The sequence below is a fragment of the Tamandua tetradactyla genome, chromosome 18, assembly GCF_023851605.1.
Source record: "Tamandua tetradactyla isolate mTamTet1 chromosome 18, mTamTet1.pri, whole genome shotgun sequence".
Classification (NCBI taxonomy): Eukaryota; Metazoa; Chordata; class Mammalia; order Pilosa; family Myrmecophagidae; genus Tamandua; species Tamandua tetradactyla.
In genome coordinates this window covers 632597-647068 of record NC_135344.1, presented here as the reverse complement: position 1 = coordinate 647068, position 14472 = coordinate 632597, and the positions used below count along the sequence as shown (strand labels likewise).

At 36.6% G+C, this 14472-nt stretch overlaps 1 pseudogene; it reads right to left on the bottom strand.

The window, feature by feature from the left end:
• Positions 1 to 11077: 11077 nt before the first annotated feature.
• On the bottom strand, positions 11078 to 11620 carry LOC143662473 (BCL2/adenovirus E1B 19 kDa protein-interacting protein 3-like pseudogene; annotated as a pseudogene).
• Between the last annotated feature and the right edge of the window lie 2852 nt (positions 11621 to 14472).

Genomic DNA, 14472 nt, shown 5'->3' with positions numbered 1-14472 from the left:
CTTCCAAATTATGTATTTTATTTCTGAAATAAGTTTGAAATGAGATGCTGAAAGAAAGTGAGTAGGAAGATAAGACTGTAGCAATGCAGAGGTCATGACAAAGGTCTAAAATAGTATTTATCAAGCATGGGAAATAGAATTGACCTGAAAACCTAATAGGATCACTTGGAATTTTAGAGAAACACCCCTAATAGCCAGGTGGCTATGATTCTGTGGAGTACTTACCATATGCCTTGGTAAAAGTGCTTCTCCTTGGAACCAGGAACTCCTATCTGAAAGGAAACTATGTCTGCAGTTAGCATTGCTTCTATAGGTCCTGAATGTGGACAGCTACAGCTTGGAAGCCTTCAACATGCCATTTAGGAACCTTCCAAAATAGTTATTGCAGGGAGTGGCAGACACCTAACTCTTAGATTTACTTGAAATAGTAATGCTTCTGGATACCAGAGGGATTTTAAGGTTGAGGGTGCCTGGAGACCAGGTATTATTATAATGTTCCATGTTGCAAAATGCTGCTGATGTTTTAGAGCCTCAGGCTAAATTCAACTACCATTAAGTATGACCTATTTGTCTTAGGGAAGGCTAATTTCTTCATATATTAAAGGTGGATGGTGTTTTAACCATCTTTATATTCTGAATAATAAAATAAATAGTAACATGTATATTGCTTTGAAATAAGTGTAATGAAGTGTGCTCAATTAAAATTGTTATTTATAATAATAATAACAATATTGTATTATTTAGTTATCAGGACCAGAAGTTTTTTCTGTCCTCTAGGAGTGACAAGTCAGGCCCGCTTCATGAATATAAAGTTTGAGTCTATTATATTTTGTCAAATTAGTAAATATTCTATACAGGTTGAACAGAATTATGTGAAAATCCTGATTAAGATAAACCAATTATAGGCAATAGACCAATCCTTAAAGAGGAAGTGCAAAATTGTTAATAATTTTTTGAATTTTCTAAATAGTATCAATGGTCTCCAAGTCAGTGAAATTTCCTTGAAAGACTTATTCTAATAAGACCAAAACCCTGACAGAATGAATTAAAATATATTCTTTGATAGATTTCCATCTACAATACTGAAAAACCTGAATTGGTTATTAAAATAGCTAAAAAAAAAACCTAAGTAATAGATATCATCATTTAAACTAAGTTATTGAATACTTTTCACTAATTTAGATATGAAGCTTAGAAACAGTTTAAATGAAGTAGAAAAGGGATATCTTTGAAATCATGCTATGGGCCCCCAAAGAGCATGAGGAAAATGTATACTTCGCATACTTATCTACTTATGAAAATACAGTCATTTCTATGGCTTCAATTATGTAATAAAACCTTTAACCTGAAAACAAAAAGTCCATATCATCACGAACTTAAACATTTGGGATCAAACATTTCTCTTTTTTCCACATCCTTAGGTGTTACAGTTCAGATATTCATTGAAAGAGTTTGAGACAGTGAGCACTGATGGCTTTCATTTGACCACACTTGAACTGACTCAAGATATTCCAGTGCATGCCCATCAATTCTTTTCTGAGTACTGATTTCCTCAGAGTTCCTGAAATATTATCCTCATGGGTGATTTCCTTCAACATTATTCCCAGAACATGGGCTATAATCAAGAGCAAATGTCCAAATCAGAGTATCTTTCATTCTGTCAGTGTAGTTTATTGAGCTTTTTTATGTACCATACTGTGATGTGCAAGGAGGAAACATCAGATTGCCATTCTGAGATTCACTCTCTGGGAGAGCAGACATTCAAGAAAGCATATAGTACTTAGTGGCACATACTTTGGTAGAAACTAAAGGTTTCAGTGATATCTGGATAGGTACCAATGTTGGGCTTGAATATTCAAACTATTAATAACTATGTAAATATCTGGAAAAAAAGGTCATAGTAGAAAGTGTCATAAGGTGTTCCAAAAATAGGTGGTTCCACGAGCAATTCACTAATGCAATAGATCCTATGGCACCGCATGGAGGAAATGAGGCTATTCGTGCATCAGATCCTGCTGATAGCAGCCATATACAAATTGCCTGAAAACCATGGCCCCCAATATCACAACTTCTGAGGCCTGCCCTTATAGGCAACCATTCAAAGTAAAGCATGGAGTCAGTATCTCCCTAGGTGTAAACCAAAATAGGAAAAAAATTACTGATGGCCAGGTTTCAGGAACTGTGTGAGCTCATGGGTAGTTTTGAGACTGAAGGTGCTACAGGACAATTCCAAGCCTCCTACCAGTTCCTGGTCCATCACTACTCATCTGTCTCCCTGATAAGTAGTCTCTGTGCTATGGGTCCTTGCAGATGTGAGGACACACAAGACATGGAATTATGATCCTGTTTAGACAGGTACATGGCATATGGTTATAAAGATCCCCATGCAACTCTCCCAATACCACCACAGAGACACCAAACCCTCTGCACTGATTCTTGGTCTGAAACCCACTGAAATACAATCCACCTATCAGGCACATGAGACAAGGTGGCAGATCATGACTTGTGTCATGATGAAGATGTATGAGAAAATGGTGAAAGTTGATATAGTTACATAAAGTTGCATAAAGAGCAGAGAAGCTAAGCCTACCTATAGTTATGCTTAAGTATTACTTCCAGATAACTTCTTTTGTTGCTCAGATGTGGCCTCTGTATCTCTCTAAGCCCAACTCTGCCAGTAAAATCATTACCCTCCCCCATATGTGGGACATGACATCCAGAGGTGAAAGTCTTCCTGGGAGTATAGGATATGACTTCCAAGAATGAGCTTGGCCTTGGCACCTTGGAACTGACAATGCCTTCCTAATTAAAAGTGTGAAAGGAATTCTAACTGATAAGGTATCAGTCACTGAGACAGTTCAAATAGATATGAGAGGTTACACTGGAGGCTACACTTACACAACCTTCAGCTAGATATTGCAATTTATCATGGTTTGCCAAACCTCAATCAAAACCATTCCTACCAACCCTAAAGAACACTTAGGTTTTAGCTGAGATCCTACAAAATTTCCATGAAGTATGATCACTTTCCAGACGCGTACAACCTCCAAATGGGTTTCTAGGCCCATTCTAGAAATGAATTCTGAAAAACAGAGGGGCCAGCTTCTCCAGAACATCAAGTAGTTCCATCTCCCTATCCCATATAATCAACAGCCCTTTCCAACATGAAAATGTTAGAATGTACATAGCCAAAATATCCCTAAAGATTGGGAGAAAGATCAAAGGAGAAGATGGAGATATGACACAAAAAACAGGATTTAACAAATAAATATGACTGCTGAATCATTATATTGATCTTTCTTTTAGTCTCCAGTGTCTTAGAGCAGCTAGAAATAAAAACAAAAATTTTAAATTGTAACCCACACCAAACTCTTAAATCTGTTCTATAATTAATTGCTGTGGTGTGCTTTGAAATGTATTGGGTTTATTTATTTTTTTGTTATATTTTATTATCATAATACAAAAAAATAAGAAAAACTTAGTTAAAGAAGGCTTTTAGAGCACTCAGAGAAAATTACAGTCTGTTTTGTTTTGTTTTCTGGCTTTCTAACTTAGTCAAATCATCAGAATAAGTGAGGGTAGAAAACGAACATTTAAGCAGCCATGCTCATAATCAGTTGCCCACTTAATCACATCTTAAAAGGAAGTTACACACAAAAATTACCACAAGAAAAGAAGAACTAAAAGTGGGAAGGCCAGGACTCTTCACACATAACAACCAGTCTGAGGCAGAAGAAAAGAACAGGCAATGGCATGAAAAGTTGTGTGGGACCAAGATCAAAGTCCCAGCAGGCCCAGAGAATACCAGATTGGAATAAGAATTGGAAAGCTGCAGGAAAAAGAATTTCTCAGTGAAAAATTCATATAATAGATCATGAGTTGAATATGGAAACTGGGAGTAATTTTTTGAAGCAAGAATAATTGAAAATGGGAAACTGAGAATATGGAAAGATTAGAGTGAAGAAATAAAATTGCAAGCTGGTTTTGTTTTGTTTTTGAGAAAATGAATCAAATTGATGATCATTTAGCTAAGCAGATAAATAAAAAAGAGAGAGCATGCAAATAAATAATGTCAGAAATGAGAAGGAGGTCGTAACTACTGACAATGCAAAAATAAAGGAGATAATGAAAGGATACTATGAACAAATATAAAAAAAACTAGAAAATGTAGATGAAATGGAGAATATCCTAGAAAAGTATGAACAACCAGCATGATTTGAGAAGAAATAGAAGACCTTAACAAACCAATCATCAGTAAAGAGATTGAATCCGTCATTCAAACACTGCCAAAAAAACTAAGTTAGGACCAGATGGCTTAACAAGAATTCTATCAACAATTCAAGAAAGAATTAGTACCAATCCCACTCAAACTCTTCAAAAATAATTGAAGAGGAGAGAAAGCTACCTAACTCACTCCATGAAGCCAACATCACACTAATACTAAAGCTAGTTAAATTTACTTCAACAGAAGAAAATTATAGACCAATCTCTTTAATGAAAAAAAACCCTACATCCCATATCCCTTACCCCTCAATCATTGATCATGAGTATTGCAATGCACCCAATATTTTTACCCCTTATCCCCCACCTTAATATTTATTTATTTGTCCTTATTTTTTTTTCTTTTAAATTTTTTTATTAATCAAAAAAAAGAAAAGAAATTAACACAACATTTAGAAATCATTCCATTCTACAAATGCACTCAGTAATTCTTAGTATCATCACATAGATGTATGATCATCATTTCTTAGTACATTTGCCTCGATTTAGGAAAAGAACTAGCAAAACAGGAGAAAAAGATATAGAATGTTAATACAGAGAAGAGAATTAAAATAATAATACTAATAATATATATATATATATAAAAGGAAAAAGAAAAAAACAAAAACAAAAGATACAAACACACAAACAAACAAACAAAAAACCATATTTCAGGTGCAGCTTCATTCAGTGTTCCAACCTAGTTACATTACACTTAGGTATTATTGTGCTGTCCATTTTTGAGTTTTTGTATCTAGTCCTGTTGCACAGTCTGTATCCCTTCAGCTCCAATTACCCATTATCTTACCCTGTTTCTAACTCCTGCTGGTCTCTGTTACCAATGATATATTCCAAGCTGATTCTCGAATGTCGGTTCATGTCAGTGGGACCTTACAGTATTTGTCCTTTAGTTTTGGGCTAGACTCACTCAGCATAATGTTCTCTAGGTCCATCCATGTTATTACATGCTTCATAAGTTTAGTCTGTCTTAAAGCTGCATAATATTCCATCGTAGGTATACGCCACAGTTTGTTTAGCCACTCGTCTGTTGATGAACATTTTGGCTGTTTCCATCTCTTTGCAATTGTAGATAATGCTGCTATAAACACTGGTGTGCAAATGTCCGTCTGTGTCTTTGCCCTTAAGTCCCTTGAGTAGATACCTAGCAGTGGTATTGCTGGGTCGTAATCCATTCTGTCATTCTATGTCTTTTGATTGGGAAATTCAGTCCATTAACTTTTAGTATTATTACTGTTTGGATAATATTTTCCTCTACCATTTTGGCTTTTGTATTATATATATCATATCTGATTTTCCTTCTTTCTACACTTTACTCCATACCTCTCTCTTCTGTCTTTTCGTATCTGACTCTAGTGCTCCCTTTAGTATTTCTTGCAGAGCTGGTCTCTTGGTCACAAATTCTCTCAGTGACTTTTTGTCTATAAATGTTTTAATTTCTCCTTCATTTTTGAAGGACAATTTTGCTGGATATAGGAGTCTTGGTTGGCAGTTTTTCTCTTTTAGTAATTTAAATATAGCATCCCACTGTCTTCTAGCTTCCATGGTTTCTGCTGAGAAATCTACACATAGTCTTATTGGGTTTCCCTTGTATGTGACAGATTGTTTTTCTCTTGCTGCTTTCAAGATCCTCTCTTTCTCTTTGACCTCTGACATTCTAACTAGTAAGTGTCTTGGAGAACACCTATTTGGGTCTATTCTCTTTGGGGTGCGCTGCACTTCTTGGATCTGCAAATTTAGGTCTTTCATAAGAGTTGGGAAATTTTCAGTGATAATTTCTTCCATTAGTTTTTCTCCTCCTTTTCCCTTATCTTCTCCTTCTGGGACACCCACAACACGTATATTTGTGCGCTTCATATTGTCATGCAGTTCCCTGATCCCCTGCTCAAGTTTTTCCATTCTTTTCCCTATAGTTTCTGTTTCTTTTTGGAATTCAGATGTTCTATCCTCCAGTTCACTAATTGTAGCTTCTGTCTCTTTAGATCTACCATTGTAGGTATCCATTGTTTTTTCCATTTTTTCTTCTTTGTCCTTCACTCCCATAAGTTCTGTGATTTGTTTTTTCAGATTTTCTATTTCTTCTTTTTGTTCAGCCCATGTCTTCTTCATGTCCTCCCTCAATTTATTGATTTGGTTTTTGAAGAGTTTTTCCATTTCTGTTCGTATATTCAGCATTAGTTGTCTCAGCTCCTGTATCTCATTTGAACTATTGGTTTGTTCCTTTGACTGGGCCATATCTTCAATTTTCCGAGCGTCATCCATTATTTTCTGCTGGTGTCTGGGCATTTGATCAGATTTCCCTGGGTGTGGGACCCAGCTGGTTGAAAGCTTTTTCTGTGAAATCTCTGGGCTCTGTTTTTCTTTTCCTGCCCAGTAGGTGGTGCTCGTGGCGCTCGTCTGTCTGCACGGCAGTCGGCCCGGGAAACCGCGCGTGGAGGCGGGGGTTGCTGGCCGCCACGGCTTGGGAGAGTGCCGGTCCTAATTGCCCAGCCGGCCCGAAACGCCAAGCGTGACGGGAGGGCCCCGCTATCCAACGTTCCCAGTCAGACCGGGGAGCCACGTGCGTGGAGGGGACCCCAGTCGCCAGCCGCCCCAGCCGGGAAAACGCGCGCCCCTTGGGTATCTCACCGCAGCAGATTCTCCCTGCCCGTTCAGCTGTTCCAGAATGGGGTATGCTGTCTTTTTGGTCTCTGTCGTGACTCCGGGAGCTGTTTCGTATTGTTTCTGTTTCTTTAGTTGCTTTTCTGGAGGAGGAACTAAGACCCGCGCGTCTTACTAAGCCGCCATCTTCTCCGGTAGTCCTGTCCTTATTTTTTTAATCATCTGTCCATATCCTGGATAAATGGAGCACCAGCCACTAGGTTTTCACAATCACATGGTCACATTGCCAAAGTTATATAGTTATACAATCATTTTCAAGAGCCAAAGCTGAAGGAATGCAGTACAACAAATTCAGGTACTTCCCCCTAACCACTCCAGTACACCACAAACTAATAAGCAATATCTACATAATGTGTAAAAATGATCTCCAGAATAACCTCTCAACTCTGAAATCTCTCAGCCCCTGAAACATTGTTTTGTCTCATTTCTCTCTTCCCCATTTTGATCAAGAAGATTTTCTCAATCTCATAATGCCAGTTCCTGACTCATCTCCAGGAGTCATGTCCCACACTGGCAGCAATATTTATACCCCTGGGAGTTGTTTCCCAGGTATGGAGGTTCAGTGAGTTCACCTTCTCAGTTGGCTTGAAGAGAGAGAGAGGCAACATTTGAGCAAGGAAAGAGGTTGGCTGCGGGTGGCACTTACACACAAAGATCAGCAGGCTTAGCTTCTTTTCAGGAATGTTCCCTAGGGAAAAACTTCAAGATCAAGGGTCCAAACTAATAAATTGTTTGTCCCTGCTGCTTACAGGAATATCAGGAATTGCCAAGATGGGGAAGTGCAGAATTTCCTCCTTTCTCTCCAGTTTCCCAAGTACTTTCTCATTCTTTGTCCAAATTACTCTTGGAGATATCAGGCCATCACTCTAACCTGTGAAAACCTACAAGACCTTACATCTTATTCAGGATTCCAAGCAGTTATGTTGTTTGAATAAATGAACTATACAAGTTAAATTAGATAATGCACTACCCAATATATAATTTCTGCACTAAATGAGCATCACTTTCTTTGGTGTGACAGAAAAGTTTAAGTTTTAAAATACAGACCACATCATCTTTTACCCTAAATTTTGATTTACCTTAACTCTATCCAGGTCAGCTTCATTCATATCTCTAATCAAAGTCTTATCACAGTGAGTGAGTTTTAACCAATTCTGCTGAAATCTTTAAAAGAGAAGCCAGAAGGAGCTCAGTAGCTCAGATCTTACATATTATTGGTTATTTGGATTTGAAGAAAGGAAATACCCCAGGGGAAGCCATTTGAAACCAGGAGAGATGGTGAGCAGAAGTCGTCATATGTCTTCCATTGTGGTAGAGAAACCCCTTGGAAACGTTCATTTCTAACTTAATGAATCCCCCTTATAAAAGCCAGTCCATTCTTAGCATGTTGCATTCTGGCAGCTTTAACAGACAAAAACACAGATTTTGGTTTCAAGAAGTGTGTTGCTGATGAGTTTGCAAATATCAAATATGTTGGAATGGCTTTGTTTTTGTTGAGTGCTTCAATGGCATAAAATGTTTATAGTTACAAGTTACACATGTATTGTAAACTGTATATAATGATACAAAGTGCCAACTAAAAGATAAAGAATGCATAATCACTTTGGCTCAGTTAATTCCAATAATTTCAAGAACTGGTCCATTTTAAAAATCATCTGGCTTAGTCAATATTTATTTTTTTAGAATAGTAAATTATTTTTCTGCAATCAAAGTAACTTGTTGCATTTTCAATGTGCAAGTTTGTGCATGTTTGTTCTTGATCTTAACAGTTTTTACAAATATTTGAAACCAGTTTTCTTCAAACATAAATACAAAGCCTGCTACTTGTCCCCAAACTGTAAAAGGTATAAAGCTTTTAAAACATGAATCTTAAAGAAAATCAACTGTTAATTGTTGAATTCTCCTTTTCAATCATACAATCTGTTTCTTTTCAATGTAAATCTGGTTGGAAATATAAACATTCAACCCATATGTTAGAGCTATCAATAAATACTGCATTTCACCCATATAAGTTCTACTGTGATCATGTATTCATGTTTTAGGTAATATTCCATAATTTCACAGATATTTTAGAATAAAGGGCAGAACTAAATTTATTTTCAATATTGTAAAAAATAGTAAATAATCTCATGCTCTCATCACACTGCTTATATATTCATTACTGAATTTGGAAAGAGAGCAATGTGATGCCTGTAAAAAGCTGTGATTCCTATAAGTATAATTTTGTTTTTTCCTCCTATGATGCCAATTGTAATACAAAATAAGAGGTAGTTATGTAGTTCTCTTAACTTTACCAGCTTTTCAATTTTATTCAAGCTTTCAAAATCAGAGAGCATCAGATTTAATTTCTTTCAAAAGAAATTCAAATAAAAACACTTGAAATAATAGGTTGCAGAAGGCAAATAAAGTGTTACCAGGTTTAAGATTAATATAGAAACAAAGTATAATAATAACATGTCTAAAATTATTTAGACACAAAATGCTATAAAGAAAAAAATAAAAGACAAATAATTCAGAAAACAATTTTTGATATGTCATCTTTCTTAAAGATATCTAACTATGAATTGAAAAGTGAATCGGAAATTAATTTTTATTTAATCTGTATGTTATTTTCTACCACAACATCAATTTTATAAAATTGGATGTGTGAAAGAAAACAGTTTCTACAAATTGGCAAACTTGGTTGTCATAGTGTTTTTATTCAAGTCAACTTGAAGTAATTTACTTAATGAATAGACTGCTAGTAGCAATGGTTCTCTATTCAGTATAATGTCTATATCATAAACAGTAATTATTTATATATAAAACATATAGAAGTATCCTTCAGAATCATGCTATATATTCTGAAATCCAACAAAATCTATCTGAAATAACTGGTAATCCTGATACTTTCTAACAATTTGGTCATAATGCTTCCATTTTTGAAGAAAAAAAGTGTGTGAATGAAGGAAGAACTTGTTGAGTCCTGTGGACCTTCAACAACATAACACAACTGAAAATATGGCTAAATGAGAAAACCAACAGTGTCTACAGAATCACAGGAATTTCCTCAGTAAGACTGTACAGTAAATATTAGTGAGAGATCAAAAGAAAACAAATGGCATCTTTTGAGAACTTTGTCAACTGTCCCCACAACCCAAATATATTTTTCAAAGTTGGCAATTCCTTAAAATAACTCTGAAACAATCATCTGATGTTTAAAAAGCTCCAAAGTATAAACAAGGCTTCCTAAAACAAAAAGCCTGTTACTTACACCACAAATTTGAACTCATTCCAATGCCTGTTCTTAGAGAAAAAAATAAGAAATAAAATAAATTTAAGGAATATCATGACAAATTCACATACAGCAAAAAAATAAAATAAGAAATAAAAGTCCCAAAAGCAAGTTCATATAGTTGCAGGCCTGAGAATTAAAGATTTTATGTCATAGAAAAGATAGCATTACAGCATACTAGTATTAAAATCTACTGATGATTTTAGTTCTTATTCTATTTCATATCTATTATTTCTATGGTACAAATTGAAAGGTTCTACTAGGAGGTTCAGACAGAATGTGGCTCCAAAGCTGGTTTAAAGTAATATTTTATTGCCCAGGATATTTTTTCCTTCTGCTTTTTTTCTTTTGTTTGTTTCTTGTGTTCTTTTAAAATAGCTATTTAATTCAAGCTCAGGGAAGCTTAGTTTTGTATTAATAGAAAACAAAAATGAAGGTTTTGAATCATTTGTTAACCTCATTTCATTGTAAGGGAGGGATGGTAGTTCTCTTGCAAGAGTAAAATTTTATACCATAAGTGATGCAGGTCGAGGTCTGGTGGTTACTAAATGGAAGCAAAATCATTGTTGCCAAAATTATAATCTTCTGGTGACATTTGTGGGAAACAAGCTCTTGCAAATTTCTAAACAACATTAAATTCTGTTAGGAAATTCTAAAGTGTCCTACAGGCCAAAAAGGGAATGAGGCTAGTAAAATGCCTCAACAGAGTTTGAATAAAATACAGGATTTCAAGAGTTACTGGACCCCAGCTATCCAAAAATTGGGCAGTAGATTGGGTCATGCTTACAGTGGTTACAAGTTAAAATAAGCTAATTCAATAATAACATCACCTCACAGGTCATATGCATTTCCAGGGGCTTTTCCTCAGTAGGTGCTGATGAAAGGTGTCCTCAGTCATTTTCCAATATAGACATCTAGACCCAAAGCCAAAACATGAAAAGTAAAAAGAGATGGAATGAGCACCTTAAGAAATTCGGCAGAGAAATGACCTCCATTCTTCATGGCTCCACTTTTTCTCACACTTAAGGAAGCAGAACATTTAGGGTAACTGAAGTGGAACTCCTTAAGTGGAATGTTTTCAGGTTTCCTGACCCAGCCAGATACCCAGTCTACACTTTTCTTCAAGCCCTCAACTCCTTATTTTCTTCTCCAACTTCTCTTGACTGAGAGGTATGGTCTTGCTTGTGTGCATTTCCACATCAAACATATTCTTTATCTTCTCGTGGAGATGGGCTGTCACAATAAGAACTGCCCTTGAACTACTGTGTCCTGATTCATGTTGTGCATACAAAAGAAACTTCTCCATGTCTCCAATGTGGATAGGATGATGAGGGTACATGTTCCAGCCCCCATTTTCCCATTGCCATTATCATTACCATTGCTGCTGTTCATCAGAAGCTCCACCCAGGAACCTTCATCACAGTTGTTATTGTGTGTAGGGGCAGCAGCTGCTCAATTGAATGAGACAATATCATCATATGCCTGTGAAAGCTGTAGTCACAACAGGACTGTTTCTGGTTCTCAGGCAGCAACACAACAATCTGTGTTCCCTGTCCCTTTTCTGTGCATGCACAAACCCTCCTCTGCACTGATATCAGGGTCTGCCTAGGCTACAGGATAGCAACACAGCCTGGCATGGCTTTTTATATGGATAATTGTAAGAAGCTTGATGGAGGAAGCTTAGATTTCTTTGAAGAAACTATTGGTAGAAATGTGAACTTCAAAGAAACTTCTGATGAGTCCTTAGGTAGAAATGATGAATGCATCACTGAAAATTGGAAGGAAGCCAACCTTTGATTTACAGTGCCAGAAACTTTCACAAAATTAATTTCTGGTGCTGACTGGAAAGGAGAATTTGAATGTAATTATCTGGGCTACTTAGTTTAAGAGATTTCCAAATAAAATTTGGGAAATGCAGTATGTTTTCTTCTTGCAGCTTACAGCAAAATGAAACAGGAAAGGGATAAGCAGAGAGGTCATCTCTTGGGTACAATGAAACCAGAAGTTTATGATCTGAAAAATTCTGGCCTTCTAGAGGATATACCATAGAGAAAAGTGCCCACAGGAAGATTTAATCAAACAGAACCAGTCAGCCATTTCAGAACAAGCCAGGATTATAGATGGAGTTATCCAGAAAGGATTTATGGAAGATTCTATTGTCTGATGGCTTTGATTCCTGTATAATATATGCCAAGTCAACAAAGTTTTTGAGACCTTTAAATGAAATCACAGCCAGTCTGGACTAAATGTGACAGAAAAGGTACAGATTTAAAGATAATTAAATTCAAAGGCAGAATTATGGATGCTAAGGTCTGAAGCATTTTAACTGAGGCCAGGAGAGCAGATCCACCCATGCATGTGGAATGGATGCGTTTGACCCAGAAGGATTGAGTGGGCTTTCCTTCTCAATGTTCAGGAGAGTTTTGTGATCTCAGGCATCAGAGAAGATGGAGCACATTCCCCTGGGATTGTACAGAGCCTGGCTGCCACTGCATTGTTCTGAAGGGTTTGAGCATGTGCCCTGAAGATGTCAGGGAATTGGTACCACCCAGATTCTAAGGGAAAGTGGAGACAAAATCTTTGGTCTCCCCACATCCAAGTGTTTGGAGAAAGTAGGGATGCTGCATAAGTTCTTGCAAAGGGTGGGGATGCCACTTTCTAAAGCCTTGAGACTAAATGACTCTCAGGCTTTGAAATCTAATGGAGTTTGCTCTTCAGGTTTTTGGAACTGTTTAGATTCAGTGACCCCCTATTTTCCTTCCATTTTTTCCCTATGGTAATCAAACCATTTATCATATGACTATTCCTTCTTTAAATATTGGAAGCAAGTAATTTGTTCTGAGTTTTATAGTTTCAAAGCCAGAGAAGAATTTTTCCTTAGGACTGACCATAGCTGAAACTGACTCGATTAGATTTTTGTATTACTTTTTTAGTTAGTATTGAATTTCATTTTTCACTGAAATGGCTTAAGTCTTTTGTGATCTTATTATGAAATGTATGTATTTTTATACAGAAAAAATTAATGTTATATACAGGACAGTTGAATATTGTTAGGTGAAATATACATCTTCTAAAGTTTTCAATTTAGAAATTATGCATGGTTTAAGATGATGTGTGTAGTTGCCAGGTTGACAACAGGTGGACACTGTGACAGATTCATATGTCAATTTCACCAGGTACTGGTACTGATCAAGGAAGTACTGACCTATCTGTTGCTCTGGACTTAAACATCAGCACACTGATTTCATTTGAGGCTGATTATCTCTGCAATCACTTGGGGAGACTGTCTTCCACAATGAATGATGTTTAATATAGTCAACTGAGGGCTTTAAAAGAGAAATCAGAAGGAGCTCAAAAGCACAGAGCTGACACAGACCCAGATGTTTGCTGATGCAGAAAGAAAATACACAGGGGAAGCCATTTTAAACTAGGAGCCTGGAAAGAAGGTCAGCTGATACTAAATGCAAATGATTAAGCTCTCCAGTCAAAAGGCAAAGATTGGCAGATTTATAAAAAAGAATAAATACATACTGTTCACAAAACCTTCACCTTAAATTCAAAGATGCAATTTAAGTTGAAGGAGAAAACAATGGAAAAATATTCCATGGAAATAATAACCTAAAGATACTTGGAGCAGCAATATACTATCAGATAAAATAAACTTTAAGTAAAAGACTCTCACAAGGACAAAGAAAGATAATATAAACAGGCAAATAATTAAAGAAGAAGGCAACAATGATAAAAAAAAAACAGCAAAATCACAAAATATGTGAAGCACATAAGTACTTGGAATCTCAGGTAGGACATGAGATTTTGTTGGTTTGTCCAGAGTGATGCCCGATGAATCCCAGAGTGATTCAATCAGTGACTGGAAAAGTATTTGCAAAGCCCCCTTCAGGGAATGGTGAGAATTGGAAGAAATTCAACTTCCCCAAGTTGGATTCTTGATATTCTCACAAGCAGTGTGGACAACCAAAGCTATAGGCAGAGCCCCCAGTCTTGGGGTTTGTTAACATGAAACTTAACCCCACAAAGGATAGGTCAAGTCTACTTAAAATTTAGGCCTAAGAGTCACTCCCAAATAGAGCCTCTTTTATTGCTCAGATGTGGCCTTTCTCTCCAGCCAGCACAAGCAATCTCACCACCCTCCCCCTGTCTATGTGGGACATGACTCCCAGGGGTGTGGACCTTCCTGGTAATGTGGTACCAAAAATCCTAGAATAGCTGAGACTCAGCATCAAGGGATTGAGAAGAAAAAA